Below are 20,921 nucleotides of genomic sequence, written 5' to 3'. Positions count from 1 at the left end.
TCCGGCTAGCTGGAGAGCTCCTTGGTCCTGCTGCCCACCGTGGGGTCAGGACTATACCACAGAGGCTGCACCCAGGATTGATTTCTCTAGTTCTTCCCATGTTTTCTTCTGGCGTTCACATTCTTGCCCTCACATGTTTTGGGGGTTCCCTTCACCCCAGTCGCTCTCGTCAGTTCCTTCTTGTTGCTGTGATAAGACACCCCAACCAAAAGGGACTCGTGGAAGAAAGTTTATTTTGGTTTACGTTCCAGAGGGAAAGCCCATAGTGGCAGAGGGGCAGGGCAAAGAAGCAACAGACGGGGCTGGCAGGAGCAGAAAGCAGGGAGACCATATCTCAACCTCGAACAGGAAGCAGAAAGTGAACTGGAAGTGGCAATGAAACTAATCATCAAAGGCCACCTCCAGTGGCCTTCCAACAAGGCTGTACCTCCTAAAGGTTCTATAATCTCCCCCAAACAGTACTGCCAACTGGCGCCCTTCACCATTGCATTCTGGTCACCAGTGTAGTTCTTATACCCGCTCTGCTGTGAGGAGAGTGAGCTAAGGGAGGGTTCTACGCTTGGGTCTTGGTTTAGATCCCTGCAAGAACTTCGGCTGTTGCCGTGCTGGAGACACATGCTTATTCGGAGGTGGAGGCATGTGGCTGGTGTGCCTACCAACTCTCGTTTTCCTAGACGTGTGTAGAGATGGGAGCTTGTAGAAATCCCTAGAATCCCAGTAGAATTTTACATGAGAGCTCTGTGCTATTAAGGAGAAAGAAAGGAGCCCTGATGTGAACTTCAAAGGTACTGGGAAGCAGGAAATCATTCGGTAGGGTCATCTGAGGGGACTATAACACAGGACAGCTTTCTGGCTCTGACAGAGAAGGGATGAACCACAGAGGAGGGCCACTAGAGTTAGTGTTAGCAGGAGCTATGGGGCTTTGTGTGCACAGACAGAACTACAAAATTGCCATTTCTAAGAAATGGTATCGAAAGCAAAGTGCCTCTCTATGGGTGTTTATGAAAGCAGGTGTGGGAGACTGTTCCTGCCTTGTCCCACATTCCTTCCCCCAGGAAATCTGCCTGCATGTCGTGCTGGAGAAGGTAGTGGTACCACACGTCCCTCTTCCTCTCACTGTACTAGTGAAAACAGAAAGGAACACCAGGAGAAATGGGGGTTACTGCTCTAGCACCACGAACCTCCGGAGTATTTGGTTGTTGTCAATACTTTTAATTTTTCACATTTATTTATTCAGTGTGTGTGTGTGTGTGTGTGTGTGTGTGTGTGTACACATGCATGTGAAAGTCAGAAAACATGAAGTCAGTTTTTTTGCTTCCATCATGTAGAGTCTGAGGATCCAACTTCGGTTGGGCTATCAGGCTTGGTAACAAGCTCATTACCTGCGATCTTGCTGGCCTATGGCCTTCATTTTGACTATGGTCTGCTTGCTGACTGAAGGCTGACATGCCTGCCTCCCAAAGAGCCCCATTTTCCCACTGAATTTTCTCAGCCTGGCACAAGGAAGGTTGAGAGAAAAACTCAAGGCGCTAAGTACTTTAAATACTCAGTGTACTAAAGGCAATGTACTGAGTGCTCTCTGAGTAGTTTTCTGAGTTTGTGTAAATGAATGTATATATTAGCATGAGCTATGTTGTAAGACTGAAGAATCTAAGGCGCATGCCTAAGCTCACTCAGCCTGGTAGAGCTGAGATGCCACAGGACAAGCCGATGCCCAGCCTTCCAATGAGCACAGAATTCGACACCACCTTTGTGCTACTGACAGTACCCAGAGACATGCTGATCTTGCCCGTTAAGAACTTCAAATACGTTCAGAGTTGTGACTGAAGAAACAAGACAGGGCCATGGATGCCATTCAGAGTAAACATAGAATCAGAATGCTTCAAAGATTCCTATTAAGTTATTATTTTTCTCTTAAGGAAAAGGACAGGAAACAGACTACAGACTTGTGAGTATCTTTTAAGCATACTGTGACCAAATGAGAGCCAGGACTCTTAAATCTGCAAAACTGTATTCAAAGCCTCATGACTTCCCTTAGTGTGTCCGTGATTAAATTCCATAGACTCTTCTCTACTGTGGTGTGAGAGTGTTTTGCTCATTCATGTGACTCTTCTATTGCTGCACGACAGGATACCCCAGAGCTGAGTTCTCACAGAGGCTTAGAAGTCTGAATGGTAGTGGCTTATCCACGGTTCTACAATAACCAGGTTTTCAGTTAGAAGACAAGAAGATTCCACAAGAGTGGAAGGTTCTGCTCTTTAAGTATTTATTCATCTGCTGGTAGCAATTGACTCCTCTCCAGAGGGATCTCATCAAAAAGCTGATGGGATGTCACTTGACATTGTCCTCTCCCAGACGTGTGATCAAGTGGTCATCTGGGAAACATGATTTCACATCTAACCTTAGAACCCAGAGAGAGTTATCTCTTTAATTTCTTGTTAGTGTTAAGAGTCAGCTATGACTCTCCACTGAAGCAGACTACCACACAGGTGTGCACACCAGAGGAAGCACGACTCATTCTGTGTCTCCAGAGATGACCAGCAAAGTTCAGCAAAGCACAAGAAGCATTTCACAGTGCCCAATACCCAGATTATATCATAGTTAATTGTTCTTTGGCTTCGCAATCGAAAAGTTAACTTTGCATAGATAATTGATTCAAACACAAGTGTCATTATATTTTGCTAATGTCTGTTCCCCTGCCATCAACTTTTTATTTATTCATTTAATAAATCATTAAGAAAATGAGAGCCTGGGACCGTGAACATTCTTCTTCGTCCTGTTAAAGGCATAGCTAAAGCACCTGTTCATCTCTTCCTTCCCTTCTCCAAGCTCTGGTCCATGTAGCCCATGCTATCGTGTCAGCTGGCTACTTAGTGACTCCCCATAGACTCCTGCCTCCAGTTCATTAGCCTGGGCCTATTCTTAGCACTCCATATTGGTCATAGGAGAGTAGAGATTAAAGACAAGGAGTGCCTGAATGTTCCTTGAATTTATTTAAAAGCTTGGCCCTAGTCCTTTCCTGCCTCAGAAAATGGTGTGCAGAACCATGCTGTCTAGCCCTGAGGCTTGGCCCCTGGTCTCCAGAAGCATGAATATAGAGAGTCTGTGCTGGACGCGATGGTTGTGAAGTTCCTCCTCCACCTAGCAAACCTCGCAGGTCCATGCATAGGACTCAGAAGATCAGTGCAAGAAGAACAACTTGTTTCCTGGTGCATCAGCTTCTGCCTTTCTTCTGTCCGACATGTGACATAGGCTGGCTGTTTAGAAACACAGGATCTGTGCCTCCTAAGATCAGTAAGACAGAAAAGAGTGAGATAAGAACATACCACAGCTTGCTGGGGAAGCGGCTGCTCTGCTGAAGCTTCCACGGGGTCAGATTCACGTGTGCGGCCCCTGGTCCTCAGGCGGTCGCTGTCGTTTTGTTTGCAGATTGAGTCTTCTTTGGAAATCTTGGCCCCACCATCACCAGGCAGTGATGCTTTGTGTTTTGGTATGCAGTGGATCTCAGGCAGTGGGGTGGTTCTGATGCGCATTTATGGCAAATGCTGAGTATAGTAGTTGCATAAATGAATGAGCAAACCTGCTATCACTCGGTAGCAGAGAAAATAATTGCCCGCATTTAATGAGTTCCCCATGTTATGCTAAGTCTCTTGCTAACTCTCTAATGTAGCAGATTATCGCCAGTGTTCCAGTGAGTTAGGCATTATTGTCACTGCCACTGATTTATGGATGAGGTCATTAAAGCATAACAAAAGTTGCCGAAGGTCACCTACTGAGCGGAGGTAGAGCCCAGTGTTTAAACCCATCTTTGCACCTGCAAGCCTAGGGGGCCAGCTTCTCTCTGCAGCTGTGGTTCATAAACTGGCAGGCAGCACAGTCACCTGGAGGGTTTAAAGCTGATGACTGCCCATCCTCTCCTACTTTCTCCCACAGCAGTCTGGGACTTTGCATTCCTCAAAGGTCCCTACCGATGTGATGCTATTGTGCAGGACTCCCTTTGAAAATCTACCTTCTCAGCCTTATCTTGAACACAAGGTTCTCAGAGCATAACGTGTTTCATCTCCCAGTCATCAGATGGACGAAGAAAACTTAAACTTCTGGGTCATTTTAAAGCACACCTCGTCAGTTTTTATTTGCCTTGGTCCCTTCTCTTCTGACACCATTTTCTGTCTGAGAAGCTGGAAAGGTTAACATGAAAAGATATTTTCATTTAACCTGAAATTGAGCTGACTGAAAAATAACCCTGGCTTAGCAATCCTCTTACAATGCTCCAAAAGCAAAACTTACTGGGTAGAAAGGCTACAAAGATTTGGCCCAGTGTAGTAGAATTGATTTCAACTTACCCGACTAATGCAGTGGCCCATTTTAACACTACTAAGGAAAGTTTATTGACTCTGACTGTAAGATTACAGAGAACTCTTTATTAAGATTCTGAGAACGCTAGCTACATAGATCAGGGAGTTCAATATTGGATGCAGTTTCATACGTTCCCAAGCTTGAAGGATCTAGCTGAAGTTCCCTATCCTAATTAACATCCCTTCAGGGTCATCATTCATGATGAATTTAATGCATTATGGGAGCTATCCTTTAGTGGGATATTTCTCTTTGTGGGAGGATTTCGAAATCACCATCAAAGATACATTCCTACTGGAATGCGGCAGTTGGGCTATTGGTGAATAGGAGGAATCCAGCTTAGAAATGAGACTTGGATGGAAGCATACATTTAAATATCCCTTACCCGAGGAAATTGACGAAGAATTACATGATAATGCTTGTCTAATAATTAGGGACTAATAATGATTTTGGAGAAGCCCATAGTAAATAACTTTTAAAACATATTTTTTTCTACCCAAGTCAGGCAAGCTCTATTGTAAGAAGTAAAGAATAAAGGAAGGGAGGGATCAATGGGTCCTAGGTTATGGTTAGGTAGAAGGCAGCTCTGAATTCCAAGGCAGAAAACCCTGACTGTAGCAAGGATTATACAGGTTTGATCAATGGATCCTAGGTTATAGTTAGGTAGAAGGCGGCTCTGCATTTCAAGGCAGAAAACACCTATGCTACATTGGATGCTCCAAAAGACTAGAAAGAAGTCTGCCACAGGAAGACATGTTGAAAACCATGTGGTTCTCCTTGTATTTTACAGTTTTGATGTATTAATTAAAAGTAAAACTTGGAGAGAGAGAGAGAGAGAGAGAGAGAGAGAGAGAGAGAGAGAGAGAGAGAGAGAGAGAGAGAGAGAGAGAGAGAGAAATACCTGATGGTATTGCTTTTTGGCTCTGACACTTGCGGTTGGGACCAGCATTCTAGAGTCTACATTGAAAACTTCCTGTGATGAATGGGTAGCCTATTTGGTATATATACGCATGATTCCAAGACAGATAGATAATAACAAATGGGCTCATGTTTTTGATGCACTGCTTTGGATTTCATGAAAGCTCCCTGGGTGGTTTTTCGGAATCATATTTGCCGATCAGCAGAGTGAAAATTAGCTGAGTTCAGTTGTGTGGGGCGCATATCTGCCAAAAACGATGAACTAGCTAGCATAGTAATTGCGAAAAATGATTTTAAGCCACATGGTCCTTTCTCAGCCAAATGGATGGTGTTCAGTTCTCCAAGAGTTTGAGGCATTGCTGTTTCTGTAGTTGGCACACACTTCCCTACTGGTTTATACTGTCATTTGACTCTAATAAAATCTGGTGGAGTTTGTGGCATTATTGTCCCAGCAGCTTGGAAATCATCCTTTTAAGATCATGCCATTTTAATTGAAAATGCAACATGGTGGGCATCTGCAAGCATGTGGCACATTCTGAGGCAAACAAGAGTCATCCGAGAATGGCACCCTCCAGCTCAGCAGGGACTAGCGTGCTGGTGGAACCACTGACTTGAGACCTGTTTTCCAGTACTGATATATGCCACTAACTGATTCTAGACCCTCTCAAAGCATTTTACCCTCTTAACATTAGGACATCTGGAAAAAATATAACTTCTATTGATCATTTCTTAAGTTTGTACCTGATTGAATTTCTTCCAGTACTCTATGTCAAGATGTACTAGACATTGGGTGTGGGGAGAATACCCACCATTGATAGGCTCAGATCTGCAGCCAAGAGCTAACCTAAGAACTTCAACTACTGTATTCCATATTATCATAATATTATTAAAACTTCATAGGAGGTCCCCAAGACCACCCAGTTCAGTGAGTCGCTAGGAGGGCTCATATGACTCATTGCGTTGTCACACCCGCAGCTATGGTTAATGTCAAGGAAAGCATACCAGGCAACATCAGCAGATGGAAGAGTCCCATGGGACAAAGTGCAGAAGAAGCCAGGCTCTTAGGGAAGTGCCAGGAAAGCAGTTTCTCCCTCCCAGAACTGAATGCGGTAACATCTGGGATGTGGTATCTCAGAGCCTCACCTTGTTGGTGGGGGTGGGTGAGTCACTGAGGGCCCTGTGCTTCGTGTGTTCCAAAGTCCTAGAACTCAGAAAGAAAGCAGGTGTTCTGACACGCCCAGTACCCAAAGGCGTTAAGTCCTGTGAGCCATTCTTATCAGGCTATAATGAGAACGCGCCCAATATCCAAGGTCCCAGATGCCAGCCAGTGGCCAACCTTGTGGGTCATCATTTAAGAATTCTGGTCTCATGACTGCTATGTTAAACACTGTTTTTCCCTAAACCCATTGCATGACGTTACCCTCTGGATTCCTCATGTACCTATCTATTCCTTGTAAGTTTGATAGAAGCCTCCTTAATTCCACTCTTAAAGACATTCCAGCTAGTCAAAGCCATTCTGCATTTCCAGTCGGTATCCGTTCTCCTTCCCCACCCTTTCTGCTTTAATCTAAACCTCTGCTGGCTCCCAATTCGAATCAGCTGTAAATCTGCCTCCTAGCTTCCATTTTCTCTGTTCTCTGTCGTAGTCAGATTGATCATTGAAACTCTGAACCAGCCAACTGAAGTAAACATCTCCCCATTTAATCACTTTCCTTTGTTTCACATTTATGTGTGGCAATTAAAACTAAATCCAAGCCCTTCTCTGTAGGGCCTTTTCTGGTTTATCCACTGTCTGCCTCCCCACTGCCTTGTGCATACACACTTTATTTGACCTGAGTTCCGTCTCCCCACATATCCTCTTGCTGGATGCTGCCCCTACACCTATTCCCCTGGTTTCTTAGCCTTTTTACAGTAGCCCGATCCCTTATTGTTTAGTCTAAATCACCATGCATGTCTCTCTTGGTCCTACTTTACCACAGTTAAAACATTACAGATCTGTGTGATCATGTAATAAATGCCATCCCTGTTAGAGGAATTTCATGGAGTGAGGAACTGTGGAGAGAAAGAATTATGGAATCCTCATTACCTTAGGCAACCTCTAGTAGGTATTCCGAAAGAAAGAAAGAAAAGAAAGAAAGAAAGAAAGAAAGAAAGAAAGAAAGAAAGAAAGGAAGGAAGGAAGGAAGGAAGGAAGGAAGGAAAGAAGGAAGAGAGAAGTAGGTAAGTTTGCTCAACAAAGCATGAACAATTAATTTATTTGTGCTAAAATTAATTTATTTGTACTGCATCTTCAATTTCTATTAACTTCTCTAAACCTATAGTAAAAAAGAAATGAATATTTTTACAATTTGTGTTTTTGAATAATTTATGTTCTTGTAATTTTACTTGAAAGTGTTTTTGTTTTCTTTTGATTTTGTTTTTTATTTTTATCCGATTATTGGAAGTTGTGTTTCTGAAATGTATATTATTTGGTCCTTGTGCCTAGAGCATTTACAACTATCCTTCCCTGTCTCTAGTCATTGAAGATGGTAGTTTAGATCTGTAATCTAAATGGTAGTACACTTCGTTAATATCACATGTTGACACTGACTCTTCCAATGCGCACCATCCCTACCTGCTCTTGGCATTCTTTCTTCTTGTCCTTTTAGCAGTGGGTGACTTCTCTAGGTGAAGTCAAGGGGTTTCAGAATGGGTCTCTGCCGTTTGTTTTCTTTTTTCCAAAGGTATTAATAATAATGTTCTGTGGCTTACGAAAACCCACCCCTGCTATGGCATTTTGAAAATTCCCATCACATTCTTGAAGAGGTTAAATCTTCAAGACTCTCAAACATTGGACAAAGAATATATGCAAACATATGCAAGACTGGGCTAGAATGGTAGCACCTGCTTAAAACAACAACACTTTTGCCTGTGGAGTCAATAAAAGAATACAAAGTAAAAGCATTTATTTGTAATCATTGCACGAAGAAGCAAGCCCATGTCTCAGGTCGTGTCCACATGTGCTCCTCTGAGTCAGAAATCCCGTTTGACATGTTACTCATGGAGTCTCAGTCATTTGTCCACTCTTCCATTTATTCTTCTTTCTTTCTTTTCTTTCTTGTTAACGTTTGGGAAATATTTTTTCCTAAGCACTTGAGATTTCCTCAGTCCAAGGAGGAAACTGTAAACAAGATGGCCACATTGCCCTAAGGGTAGGTAGGGCAATTTGTGGGTAGGGGTTTGGATAAGTTTAGTCATTTTGCCTAATCTGTGAAAGCTAGTCTATTGAGGGTACACAACCAAGCCCTAACTGACCCTTGTCCGTTACCTTGAGATGATTATGTCAGTGTGGATTTCATTGTTCTGCATGTGAGTGTGCTTGCAGGAAATTTATTAAGAATGATAAGTAGACAGACAGACAGACAGACAGACAGTGAAAGTGCTTTCTGAGGGGCCAAGGACGAGAGACCCAAAGAAGAAAAGCACTCTGGCAACATCCATTTCTCTGCTAGTGTAAATCACCACGGTCTTCTATGAATATCTGAGAAACATAATTTATTTTGTACTAGCAATTTTTCTTCTCAGCTTTACCTTCAAGAGTGAAAACTATGTGGCTGGCCCATCCCTGAGACAACTCTACCCTGGTGACCAACAGGTCTGTGAAGAGAGAAAAAGGTCATTTTAAATCAAGTTTTTCCAGACTTTTCTTTAATTAATAACTAATTTTTGTTGGAGAGCAGATAAGATTGACCCTTGAGCTCACTTAATCTGTGTTGTCGCTTGAATGTGTGGATTAAAGTCCTTTTATCAAACAGCTTCTCTGATTTCCTCATTTCTCAATTTGGTTTCACCTGGGCTTGGGATCAGTTGCAGTGATCAAGGTAGTCCGGGGCTTCCTGTAACCCGTCTCTGCTAGGAGTTCGTGATGTTAGCTCATTAAATGTTGAGACACAGTGGAGGGAGAAGCAGTCACCCAGATTTCACCGTATCCATGTTCACAGAACGAATTTTGACTACTTCTAAAATTGGTTCTACTTCTAACGTGGTTTCAAATGTTCCATGTTCCATTTTCTGTGAAAATTCAAATTCCAAAAATCTACGAGACAGAGACATCTGGAATACTTTTCTCTTAATATTGCTGACAGGGAAGTTGGCCAGGACATTAATGGAAGGAAAGAGATCCAGTGATGAGAACACTCAAAGTGAGGGGGAAACCTTTGCTCGGAGGAAGAGAAAGTAATAATTACCTCCATGTCAGTCTGACTTATCAGTTTGCCCAATGTAAGAAATACTTGGTGGGCAGCCCCTGCCTGGATGGGATTCTCCTTAAAGGATGGATAGTCGATATGGAAGAGGTACAAGCTTGAGGGAACGTCTGTACAGCACAGAAAGTCAGGCTAGAGAGAAAAAGTAGAAGGGAGCCCCTAGCTCTGGGATCAGGGCTTGATTATTTAATTGCATGGATGAGACTTGTAATTGGGTTTTGAACACAGAGGTGCCGTGTTTCATGGCGGATGAGGCGGACAGGATGTGCTCACTTATTTTTCTTTCCTTGATTCGAAAAAGGAGTCTCATGAAATATCTATTTTTTTTCGTTATGCAAACGCAATGGTCAATTAGTCTAGATGGTGACTATTCTAATATTTGGTGCCATGTTAATGGGAAATTTTCAAATATTACCCAAGACATTTGGCTTTTGTTTTATTCATAGTCTCTTGGCTTCCTACCGATTTGAATTTGATCCTTACAAAAAATTATAGACATTCTCACCCAAGCATATAAAACTAGCAAACGTGAAGCTCAGGAAAGGGTATGATATCCAAATAATAGAATTGTGCTCTTAATGATCTCCTTGCATAGCTCTGGAAACATAGTTTAATTTATGTCTTGAAAACTTGATGTTTGAATCTGTTACTAGTGACTGAGAAATCATTCTTATCTGCCAGCAAGCTGAAAGAGCTTCAACTTGACTCTCAGAAGTAGAAAGTTTGGCATAAAATTCTTTTTAGCTCATTTTCATTCATTGGAATGATGCTTTGTTTTCTTCTGTACGCCTGGGGATTGAAGTTGGGGCATTGCACATGCACTGAACTGCATAAAAATTCTTCTTTTCCTTTCTCAGTTTGTGACGGGGCTCACAGAGTTGCCCAGGATGGTCTTGCTCAGGCAGTGTCCCAGGCAGACCTTGATTTTGTGAGCTCCTCACATTAGCTTTCCTTAGAGCTGGAAACGTAGACCTTGGCTGTTAGGCCCAGTGTGTCTGCAGCCCCTCCCCCTTTTCTTCTGAGCCTCTGCTCTGCATCTCCCACAAGCGCCCTGCAATTGGCATTTGCTTATTACAGTTGGTGCTTTCTTAAAAACACAAAAACAAAAACAAAAAACAGATCAGGCTTTTACTGAAGAAGTTAAAATATACCAAATCAGTGTGATCCTGAAACCTATTTCAGGCTCTGAGTGTGTGTTCAGTCCCCACCTTGTACGGTTTCACTAACTAGAAATGTACTGTGTTCATAAGGCCCTTTCTGTACTAAGGTTTTCCGTTCAAAAGCACATCCTTGAGCATTATCAGAAAGTTAGGCCACTTGGTTTGAATTCTGGGGTAGAGACTCACATCTGATTCCTATTTCACATGCTTATACTAGAAACATGATAGAATGTTTTTTTTAGAAAATTAAATGCAAAAGAAAAAGGAAAAATATAATGAGTACCAGTGGTCCTATTACCAACTTTGATAATATCAATTCAAGGCCATTTTTTTCATTTATTGCCCTGTTAACTCAGATCATCTTAAAGCCAATATCGTGCTTCATTTTATCACTAAATATCCTTGGATGTATTTCTATAAGAAACATTGCTTTTCAAAATAAAGCCACAGTACCATTTTCACATAAAAGTTTATGGTTGTCTCTTTTTATATTCAAATGCATGGGTTCCAGATTTCTCCTGCTGCCTACTCTTTCCTTTTGATTTGACCCAGGCTCACAATAGCTCAGACGTTATAGTTACCTTTCAATCTCCTGTATTCTTCTCTGTTTTCTCTCCTTTGAAAGCTTGAGTAATTTAGGTTATTTAAAGTTTTGCGAGATGAATTTTGATTACTTGCACTTTGGGGGATTGTTTCTTGCGTTTAGTTTACATCAACATTCTAGTAAGTCATAGGTGCAAAAGGCCCCCAAATTCAAGTTCAGTTTTCCTGTTGAGAAGGTGGGAGAAGACTGTAGCCTAACGCGAGTGTACACTTCTATGTGGAAGTGCACGTCTGTCTGTCATACGGGAATTGCCAGTGCCTGGATGCCCTGCTCATGCATCAAGGTTTACCAAGTGGGCTCTTTTCTTTCTGTGATTTCTTTAGTTACAGGAGGAACTGACCACCAATTACATGGCACAACCTATAGGAAAGGCAAGGATGCTGCCACACGTTTTAGTTATATCCGTTAGGCACTTACTTCTTTAGCTTTCCCCAAAGGCTATTGATGACCCCCCCTCATTTATTTTAACTAATTCATGAGATTAGGGATATTTCTATTATTTATTGAAAGTTGTAAATTGCCTATCTCTGCCTAGTAAGAACCCATTCAGTTGGCTTCCAGGTCCTATTGCTATGAAGCCTGTACTTTAACTCTCTTTTGTCTTGATTTTAATTTATATTTTGTTTGTTTTAATTTTGATATGATATAAGCTGTTTTCTGCTTTTATTTTGTAGTTCCTGCCAGCCTGGAATAAAACATTTTCTTCAAGGACTCTTGTTTCTCTTTTGTTTTTAATCAGTTTGTAGAGACTACGATAATGTACAGAGATGGTTACTGTTAGGTTAGTCTTTAGGACTTTTCAGTAAACATAAAATACACCATACCTCATATAGGTATTTTCTGTTTGAAATCAATTATTTATTGTTTTTAATTCTATTTTCATCAAATTTTACATCTACAACTTATTTTTTCATTCTGAAAATTCGGTTCCCAGGCTTATCTTGCCAGTATGTGCAACACTAGCTCAGTATAACAATGCCTTCATAAATACCATGATTACTGCAATTTATTTTTACTTTTTTGAAAATACATTCTTTTCTCATACAATGTATCCTGATTATAGTTTCCCCTCCCTCCATTCCTCCCAGTACCCCCTCCACTCCTCTCCCCTCCCTTTCTGTCTCTCATTAGAAAAGAACAAACTTCTAAGAGACAACAATCAAACATGACAAAGTAAAATACTATAAGAAGAAACAACGACTATCATATTGATGTTGGACACTGTTACCCAGCAGGAGTAAAGGCAGTCCTCTCAGGAAATATTTTTGTTTCTTTTGGGGGGGACAAGGAATGGAACCCAGGACCTCACACAGGCTAGGCAAGACTCCACCATTGACTCAGTCTCCCCTGAAAACATTTTAAGCTGGCTTTTATGAAACCAAGGTATCTCCTCAGTGCCGTCATTCTGTGTTGTTTAAAAACACTGTGTCACCCTCTCCATGAGTCTCAAGTGCACCCCCATATTTTAATGATCTCTGTGCTGTCATTGGAGGCCAGAAAGCATTACAAAGACTTGCATTGCTCCAGTGTGCTCTGGCAGTAGATTGAGGGCAGAAAAACCATCTGTTCCAGTAACCTGATACCCTGGAAGTATACATTCTGTTTTGAAGGAATGAAATTAATTCTACGAGGTCTGTGCACAATAGACTATAATCATGTTCTCCAATGTGCTACTTTAGAAGAGTATGGTAAACTTGCCATTCATTTTTAAATTGAAGGACGAAGTAAAACAGGACCAGAAGCATTGCCATTTGGAGAGTTTAGTCTAAGAAAATGAAAGATTAAAGAGATCTGTAATGATCAGGTCCGTTCGTTCTAGAGAGTGAAAGGGAATTGCGGTGAACAAATCATTTGAACTGGGCGTGCACTCTAATGAGCACTGAGCTCGTTCTGTACTCCCAGGACTAAAACTAAGAGGTACTGCAGACCGTTCAATAAAGGCATTAATTTAATGTGTAGCAGGTTGGAAAATGAAGGAAAGAAACAAATTGTAAAATCCACAGGAAAAAAACCAGTAAATTGCTAATGATTTTATTCATTCAACAATTAATTGAACTCCTAGGTTTGGAGTGTGAGTCAGTCTGCTGGAGGCAAATAGGAAAACGTTAAGTTTTGTCCCAGGGTAGACCACATAGACACTGGGACCAGATAACTTTGAAAGCATTTTGATGAACCCATCTTTCACTTAATTGATGGACCCAAATTTCAATGTAGGAATAGGTATATGTTGCATATTGAAGTTAAGAATGATATAGGAGATTTCTTTATAGCCAATGAGCCATTTAAATACACACACACACACACACACACACACACATAAACATAAACATGCCTCTTGTAGAACATTGCTTGCAAGGATTGTTTTTAGACAGGGTTTCCTGTCATTCTGGTTGATAGTAAACTCACTATGGCATTAGACTCTTGATTCTCCTCCCTCCATCACCTCCCAAGTGCTGGGGTTGTATATAGATATTTCCCATCACACTTACCTTATCTATAAGAACTTTTAATAGTCAAGTCATCTGGGATGCACTGATTTGAAGAGTCTTCAGGTTTCTTTATACAGGTCTTCTCTAACTTAATATCCTTATATCCTTCACGAATTTAAGAGAAGGATTTGGAAAGCCAGCATTTGTTTCTGTAACCTGATTGTCCAGAGGACATGTTTTACGGGGTGTTATTTTAATTGAGATTGAATTGCAAATCATTAGAGATTTCAATCACTTGATTTGGGGAAAGGGAAAAAGGGAGGGGGAATTTATCAGCTTGTGTACTCCCAACAAACATGCTTACTTGATCTACAGGATAATAATGCAAGTCCCTGAGGCCCAGGTCTTTTGGCTCTTGATTCATTTTTTAATAAGTTACTGCTCATGGTTGCAAGGTAGCTTCTGTCAGCAGTTCCAAGTTCAAATCCAATGAGAAAAAACATCTTTCTACCTTCTCCCTAATTTTTGTATCTTGTGCTTGTTTTCTCTTTAGTCTTGATGGCCTTGTTAGACAGCTTTGGGACAAGGTGATTTAGAGGAGTCGTATGGGAGAGGCTATGAAAGTACACTGGACTGTGACATCCTGTCCCAACAGAAGTCTGGGGTCCTGGTAGGCATCTTCATATATGGCCCCACACAGAGACCACATAGCTTTCCAGAACATATGGCTGATGACGTACTTACCCAAGCCAAGTTTGCTGTTGGTTAGCAAAAGACTGACTTGGTTTCTGTTTGACTTGGAACAGTCGAAACATGACTGCCTCTCCCTACGCTGTCTCCCACTCCATCATTCTGGCATGAATTCTGTGCTGTGTACACTGTGATACCAATCCTTTAGGAAAAGGTTTTTTTTTGGGGGGGGGGTGTTTCTAAACAGAGTCAGAAAAAGAGATTTTTAATTGGCTATGGGATGGGTTCCCTTATTCCAACATTTTGATGAATTTGAAATCTATAGACATGATATAAGATTGGTATAATGAACACAAATATTGAATTCCCCTGTATTTACCAAAGCTATTATTCTTTCTTTGTATATGCCTGTATATGTGTGCAGACAGACAGACACACACACACACACACAAACACACACACACACTCTCTTTCTTCCCCCCTCTTCCCTTTCTCTGTCTCTCTGTTTCTCTCCTTTTCCCATATAGATTCAGAAAGTATGCAGTAGACATATCAAAAATGTTCTTTATGAATCTAAAAAATCCTCACTTGTAAGAATTAATGTTTTTGTCAGATTTTCTGTTCATATTCAAATTTTCCCACAATGTCATTTTCAGTGAACTGATTCCTTTTGATTCAGACCCTGAGGTTCATGTTGCCATTGTTGGTGCCCTCTCCCTGTCTGTCCAGCCTCTCAGAGTTAGACCTGAGGGGTAATGTGATACAGCCTCTCATATTTGTGTGTTTTTGTTCGTCTGGTTTGTTCTTTTGCAACAGTCTCATGATGTCATTCTGGCTGGCCTGTAACTCAGATCAGTCCTGCTTCTACCTCCTAATGTTGATGGTTTTGTTGGAATCACTTTTAGGTAGAGCGCATCTCACTTTGAAGTTTGTTAATGGTTGGTTTTAAGACGAGATGAGGAGTTAAATATTTGGGTCACAAAAACTCACCAAGGATGGATTATATTCTCTCAGTTCTTCATGCCAGGTGGCATAAAGTCAGAAGACTCAACTTGGTGATGTTAAATTTAATCACCGATTGGGAGAATTTTCTTCATTATAGGAACCTAGTTTGGTTTATGATTAATAAAGGATCTGAGAAGTGTTATTTTGAGATGTGCAAATAGACTCTTCCTTGCCAACCTTTACCAAGGTGTTGCAAATAATGAGGATTCCTGTCTCCATGAATCATTCTGTCAACTTGCAAGATGATTTTCTAATTCTGTGGTCCCATCTTTCCTTCCTTTCTAAATACCATGTGAATTCGTGGATTCTTTTTAAATGTACTGAGTCATTTCTGACATTACTCTTTTTTTGGTTCACAAGTTGTCATGGTTTAAGGAGTAAGATACTGTTCAAGTGGGCTCCTCCATACTCTGGAGAAATCCAATCAGAACTTTTAACACTTTATTCTTTTCTCTGCTCCACACTTGAAAATAACTATTTCTCCAATAGGTGGTTTCTCTTGTTGAGGAATAATAGCACTTAAAAATCCAGACATCGCTGGTGAGGGTGTAATTTACTATAAGCCCATTTTTAGTGTGTAGAGCTAAGAATGCAGTCATCATCAGTGATCAGAGAACAAAATCCCAAGAACATCAAAATCTCCTGTAGGAAATGTCTTAGATTTCTGTTGCTATGATACACACCATTACCAAGAACAACTTAGGGAGGAAAGAGTATATTTGACTTACCCATCCTGATGACTGTCTATCACTGAGAGAAGCCAACACAGGATCTTGAATAGGAACATAGAGACCAGAACTGAAGCAAAAAATATTGTGCAAAGGAAAATGAATACTGTGTGTATGGTAGTTTTGGTTTTTAACTTTATTTTTATTTAATCTTTGTGTATTTTACATTATCCATCTCTGTCCCATTAATTTCCCTGTCTCTTTGTATCTACACTTTGCCCTTGCAACACCCCTCAAAATAAGACAAAATAAAATTTCAGGGGAAAAAAGATGAAAAGAAAAAAAAGGAAAAGGAAAAACCAGTTTTGTCATAGAATCTGTAGTGTCACACAGTGAGTCACGCAGTAAACCCCTTCATCCATATACCTTTACTTGCGAGTGTTCACTGCAGAGTCATTGGTCTGGTGCGAGACCTCTGGTTTCTGCTACACTATCAGTGCTAGATCCTCCCTGGAACTCCACTTGGTTATCCTGTTATTGCCCTGTGTTGTGGAGATTCTGCAGCTTTGGGTCTGTAGGACTGGACCCTTCATGGGCACCAGCAGATCTCAGATCAGGTGGATGTTGGGCTGGGGCAACTCATAACTCTGGTTCTGGGCCTGGGTAGTTACAGGGTTGGTCAGTTTTCCAGCTCTTCCTTGTCCTCATTACCACCTCTCTTTCATTACCCTGCCTAGTTCACCCCTGGAAGCAATGAGCAGGGGGCAGGGTTCGTTCTCCTGTTCTCAGGGTTCCCACACCTATTCCTACTGTGTTTCCCAAGCATGGTGTAGGGGCTACTCTCTTGAGTGCTACAGCTGATGATGGGCAGAGACAGCCCTCCCACCTGCCTCAGTCATTGATGAGTGAGGGGGTGGTTAGGGGGAGAGCATCTTTCCCCTGCCTATGCCATCACATGATAGATGAGGACATGTGATGGGGACATCTCTGCCATGCTCACAACTTCAAGGCTGGCTCACCCACACTACCGCCAACAGGAATGGCTCTAATGTGCTGCTCAAGTGAGGTGCAGGGCCTGCTGGTTCATCATCATCATCATCATCATCATCATCATCATCATCATCATCATCATCATTATTATTATTATTTATGGGGTGTACACATGCATGTAGCATCTACAGACACAGAAGAGGTGTCTGATTCCCCCAGGGCTACAGGTTGTTGTGAGCTGCCTGATAAGAGGTTGAGAACCAACCTTTGTTCTCTGAAAAAGCAGGATAAGATCTAATTCCTTAGCACAACCCCTCATCCTCTACCCCACCCTCCCATTCCACCCTTTACCCTACATCCTCCACCCCACTCCTGGCACCTTATTTTTTTTACTAGATTAATGGAAAGCATCTTTCATTACTTGATGGAAATCTTTTTTCTTTCTCAATAGAAAAATCACTGCAACTTAAGTCACTGGACATAATGAACATTTAGATTATTTCCAACATTTTCTTTTTTTTTGATAGAGCTCTGTTTTTGGATAAGATACTGACATTGGAGTTGTTAAATTAAAAGCCAAAAATTAGGACAAGTTTGTCAGACATTGCTCATTCCCCTAGAATGAGGGCAGAAACATGACTACTGCCATCTCTGTTTGATTGTGCCTTCTTCATTGACCTTCCTGCTGTTGATGTTTTGACTGATTCTGTGGACTAGTGATAGCATTGCTTTGCCCAACCTTTGTAATGGGGAATTGAGATTATTTTCTTTCTGTGCATAGATGAGAAAATGCTAAGAAGCTGAAAGGATGTCTAGAAAGGATGTCGGTTCCAACTTTAACGTGAATATCAAACTTGAAACAATGTTCATTCTCTCTCTCTCTCTCTCTCTCTCTCTCTCTCTCTCTCTCTCTCACTCACGCACGCACACACACACACACACACACACACACACACACACACAGAGAGAGAGAGAGAGAGAGAGAGAGAGAGAGAGAGACTGTGAATTGAATTGAATTGAACCTTAACTATGCTAGGTAAGCACTTTACCACTGCCCTATATCCCTATTCCTTTTTGTATTTTCTATTTTGAGACAATGTCAGTAAGTTGTCTAGGCTAGCCTTGAATTTGCTCTATATTCTAGGCAGACCTTGAATTGCAATACTCCTGGCTTACCCTCCAGAGTAGCTGGGATTACAGGCCACTGCCACCAGGTCATGTCAGACCTCGAACAATATATGAACAAAAAGAATAAAAGCTAAAAAGTAATATACTTGACAGCTCAATCCTTTTGAAAATGCCCATAAATTCATAATAATATTTAATAAGAAATGAGTATAAAGAGATTACACAATTAGTTTTATTTTTCTTGTCAGTTCTAATGAATATTTAATTTAACAAGAAGTTTAAGCTCATTTACATTTGTATGTATGACCAATAAATTTTTTTATTATTATTATTAAAAATTTCTGCCTCCTCCCCATCTCCCATTTCTCTACCCCTCCCTTAACTCTCCTCCCCCACCCTTTCCAGTCCAAGGAGCAGTCAGGGTTCCCTACCCTGCGGGAAGTCCAAGGTCCAACCCACTCCATCTAGGTCCAGGAAGGTGCACATCTAAACAGACTAGGCTCCCCAAAAGCCAGTACATACGGTAGGATCAAAACCCAATGCCATTGTTCTTGGATTCTCAGTCAGCCTTTTTATTTTAGTCTCTGCCATATCGTTCTGTTGTGTAAGTGGTCAGTGCCTGACTTAGTGTCTAATGGGGATGCTTGGAAGCAAATTTAGAATATTTTAGTGCTACAATGGTGTAAAAGCAGTTTGCATGCAGAAGTGCACTTTGAATTTTCAAGATCTTTCCTGAGTTTTCTAGGAACTTGAGTCACAGCTCCTAGGCAGATGCACGGTCACAGGAAAAACACCCGATACTATGCAGTGCGCTTTTGATAAGCTGGAATGCTCAGTATGCTCTCTGTGTTCAATTCATTTGAATTGGAACATTTGGAACATGTGATGGACTAGCTGGGGAATAACCTCACTATAGTGTAACTTGTATTTAGAAGCTGTATTGACTCTCACTTAAACCCAAAAGAAAACTAGACATGGGATGGAACCTGGACATCTCTGCCTTCATTTTGTATCTACTTCGACATTGGGTCACCTGTTGACAACTTCTTATAGGTATGTTAGCTTCCCATGGAGCGTCTGTAACACCCAATTTAGTGGTTCCCAACCTTCCTCATGCTACAACCCTTTAATACAATTCCTCATGCTGCGGTTACCCCCAACCGTAAAATTATTTTCATTGCTACTTCATAACTGTAATTTTGCTACTGTTATGAATCATAATGTAAACATCTGTGTTTTCAGATGGTCTTAGGCAACACCTGTGTAAGGGTCAGTCAGGCTCAAACGGGTCGAGACCCACAGGTTGAGAACTGCTTTCTTAATTAATTCCATTCCCCTTTAGTACTGAAGACACGAAGGCAGAAGTAAGTAGCTTCCCTGTCAGCTTTTCACATTATCTTAGTCTAGATGCCCGAAAGACATCGAAAGGTCTTCAAGTATCTTTACACCTGTAGCCACCTACAGTCAATTCCAGGACCAGAAGAGCATCACGGAGGCAGCACCCTGAAGAGTGAAAAGTCATCTCCCAAAGTCCAGCTTGTCTCTGTCTCCTCAAACAGTCGTCACTTTTACAGACAGATCTCTCAGACTCTCTCTCTCTCTCTCTCTCTCTCTCTCTCTCTCTCTCTCTCTCTCTCCTCTCTCTCCTCTCTCTCTCTCTCTCCGCTCGTCTCTCCTCTCTCTCTCTCTCCTCTCTCTCTCTCTCTCTTCTTCTTCTTCTTCTTCTTCTTCTTCTCTTCTTCATTACTATCTATATCTATCATCTGTCTAAATCATCTATATACCTATTTGATGTGTATCTGTATGTACATCACATGTGTGCAGGTTTCTTGGAAATGGAGTTATAAGTCTTTTGAACCACCTGATGAGGGTGCTGGGAACCAAACCTGGCCTTCTACGAGAGCAAGAGCAAGAAGTGCTCTTAACACCTGAGCCATCTCTCCAACCCTGCAACAATCACTGCTTTGGACCAACCTTGTAGGTAGAGCTAAGAAACTGATTTAAAAAAGAAAAAAAACAGACAACTTCTTTTCTGCGGCTGCTTGGCTACACGTGTCTTTTCCACCTTGATTCAGTTATTCACATTTAAATGTAAAGCTCATGCCTGTACCACAAAGAACCTGGGGTCAGTTGGCTCCTTTATGCACATTGATTCAACCACTTCCACATTCTGTTTCTCTGCGCTCGGCATCTGAGCCAGCATGACAGGACTGCTAGAGCTGGGACTTCTGCCCTAAGCTGTGGTTCTAGAAAGTGGAGAAACATCAATACATACTTACTTTGTTGGGTGTGCCTTACTGTGTAGTGCATTCCTTGTTCTTTTAAGACCGTGCAGTTTGGTTTTCAGGGAGCTTTGTATATTTTGGTGATTGTTACAAAGGATTTCATGTACCTGCAGTTCGTCCTTCTTCTTTTAGACATCTGTTTGCTTTCTCGACTTTAAATAAATGTTCTCTGGCTCCTACCTGTGGCATAATTTATCTGTTTTACAGTTTCTCTTTTCTTTCATTTTAAATGCATAATTCCTACTTTGCCAACACAGATAATGTATACTTGCTCTTCCACCACTGGGCTTCTGACTTTGAATCTTAGATTTACTCTGAAATATATGAAATATCCAGGAGTGGTCCTTTCACCTGTCTTAAGTAGATGAAGCCCACCCACTACTTGATGACATAAGAAGAGCTTCTGAGTGCAGTGCTTGATGACATAAGAGGAGCTTCTGAGTGCAG

General features: G+C 41.4%; 1 protein-coding gene across 1 annotated transcript in view; it reads left to right on the top strand.

Moving 5' to 3' along the window:
• Pcsk5 (proprotein convertase subtilisin/kexin type 5) overlaps positions 1-20,921 on the top strand; it is a 418,647-nt gene that overhangs the window by 96,947 nt on the left and 300,779 nt on the right.

Source organism: Arvicola amphibius, chromosome 1, assembly GCF_903992535.2.
Source record: "Arvicola amphibius chromosome 1, mArvAmp1.2, whole genome shotgun sequence".
In the NCBI taxonomy this organism is placed as follows: domain Eukaryota; kingdom Metazoa; phylum Chordata; class Mammalia; order Rodentia; family Cricetidae; genus Arvicola; species Arvicola amphibius.
The sequence above is the reverse complement of the archived record's forward strand: the minus strand, read 5'-3'. Positions and strand labels throughout refer to the sequence as shown.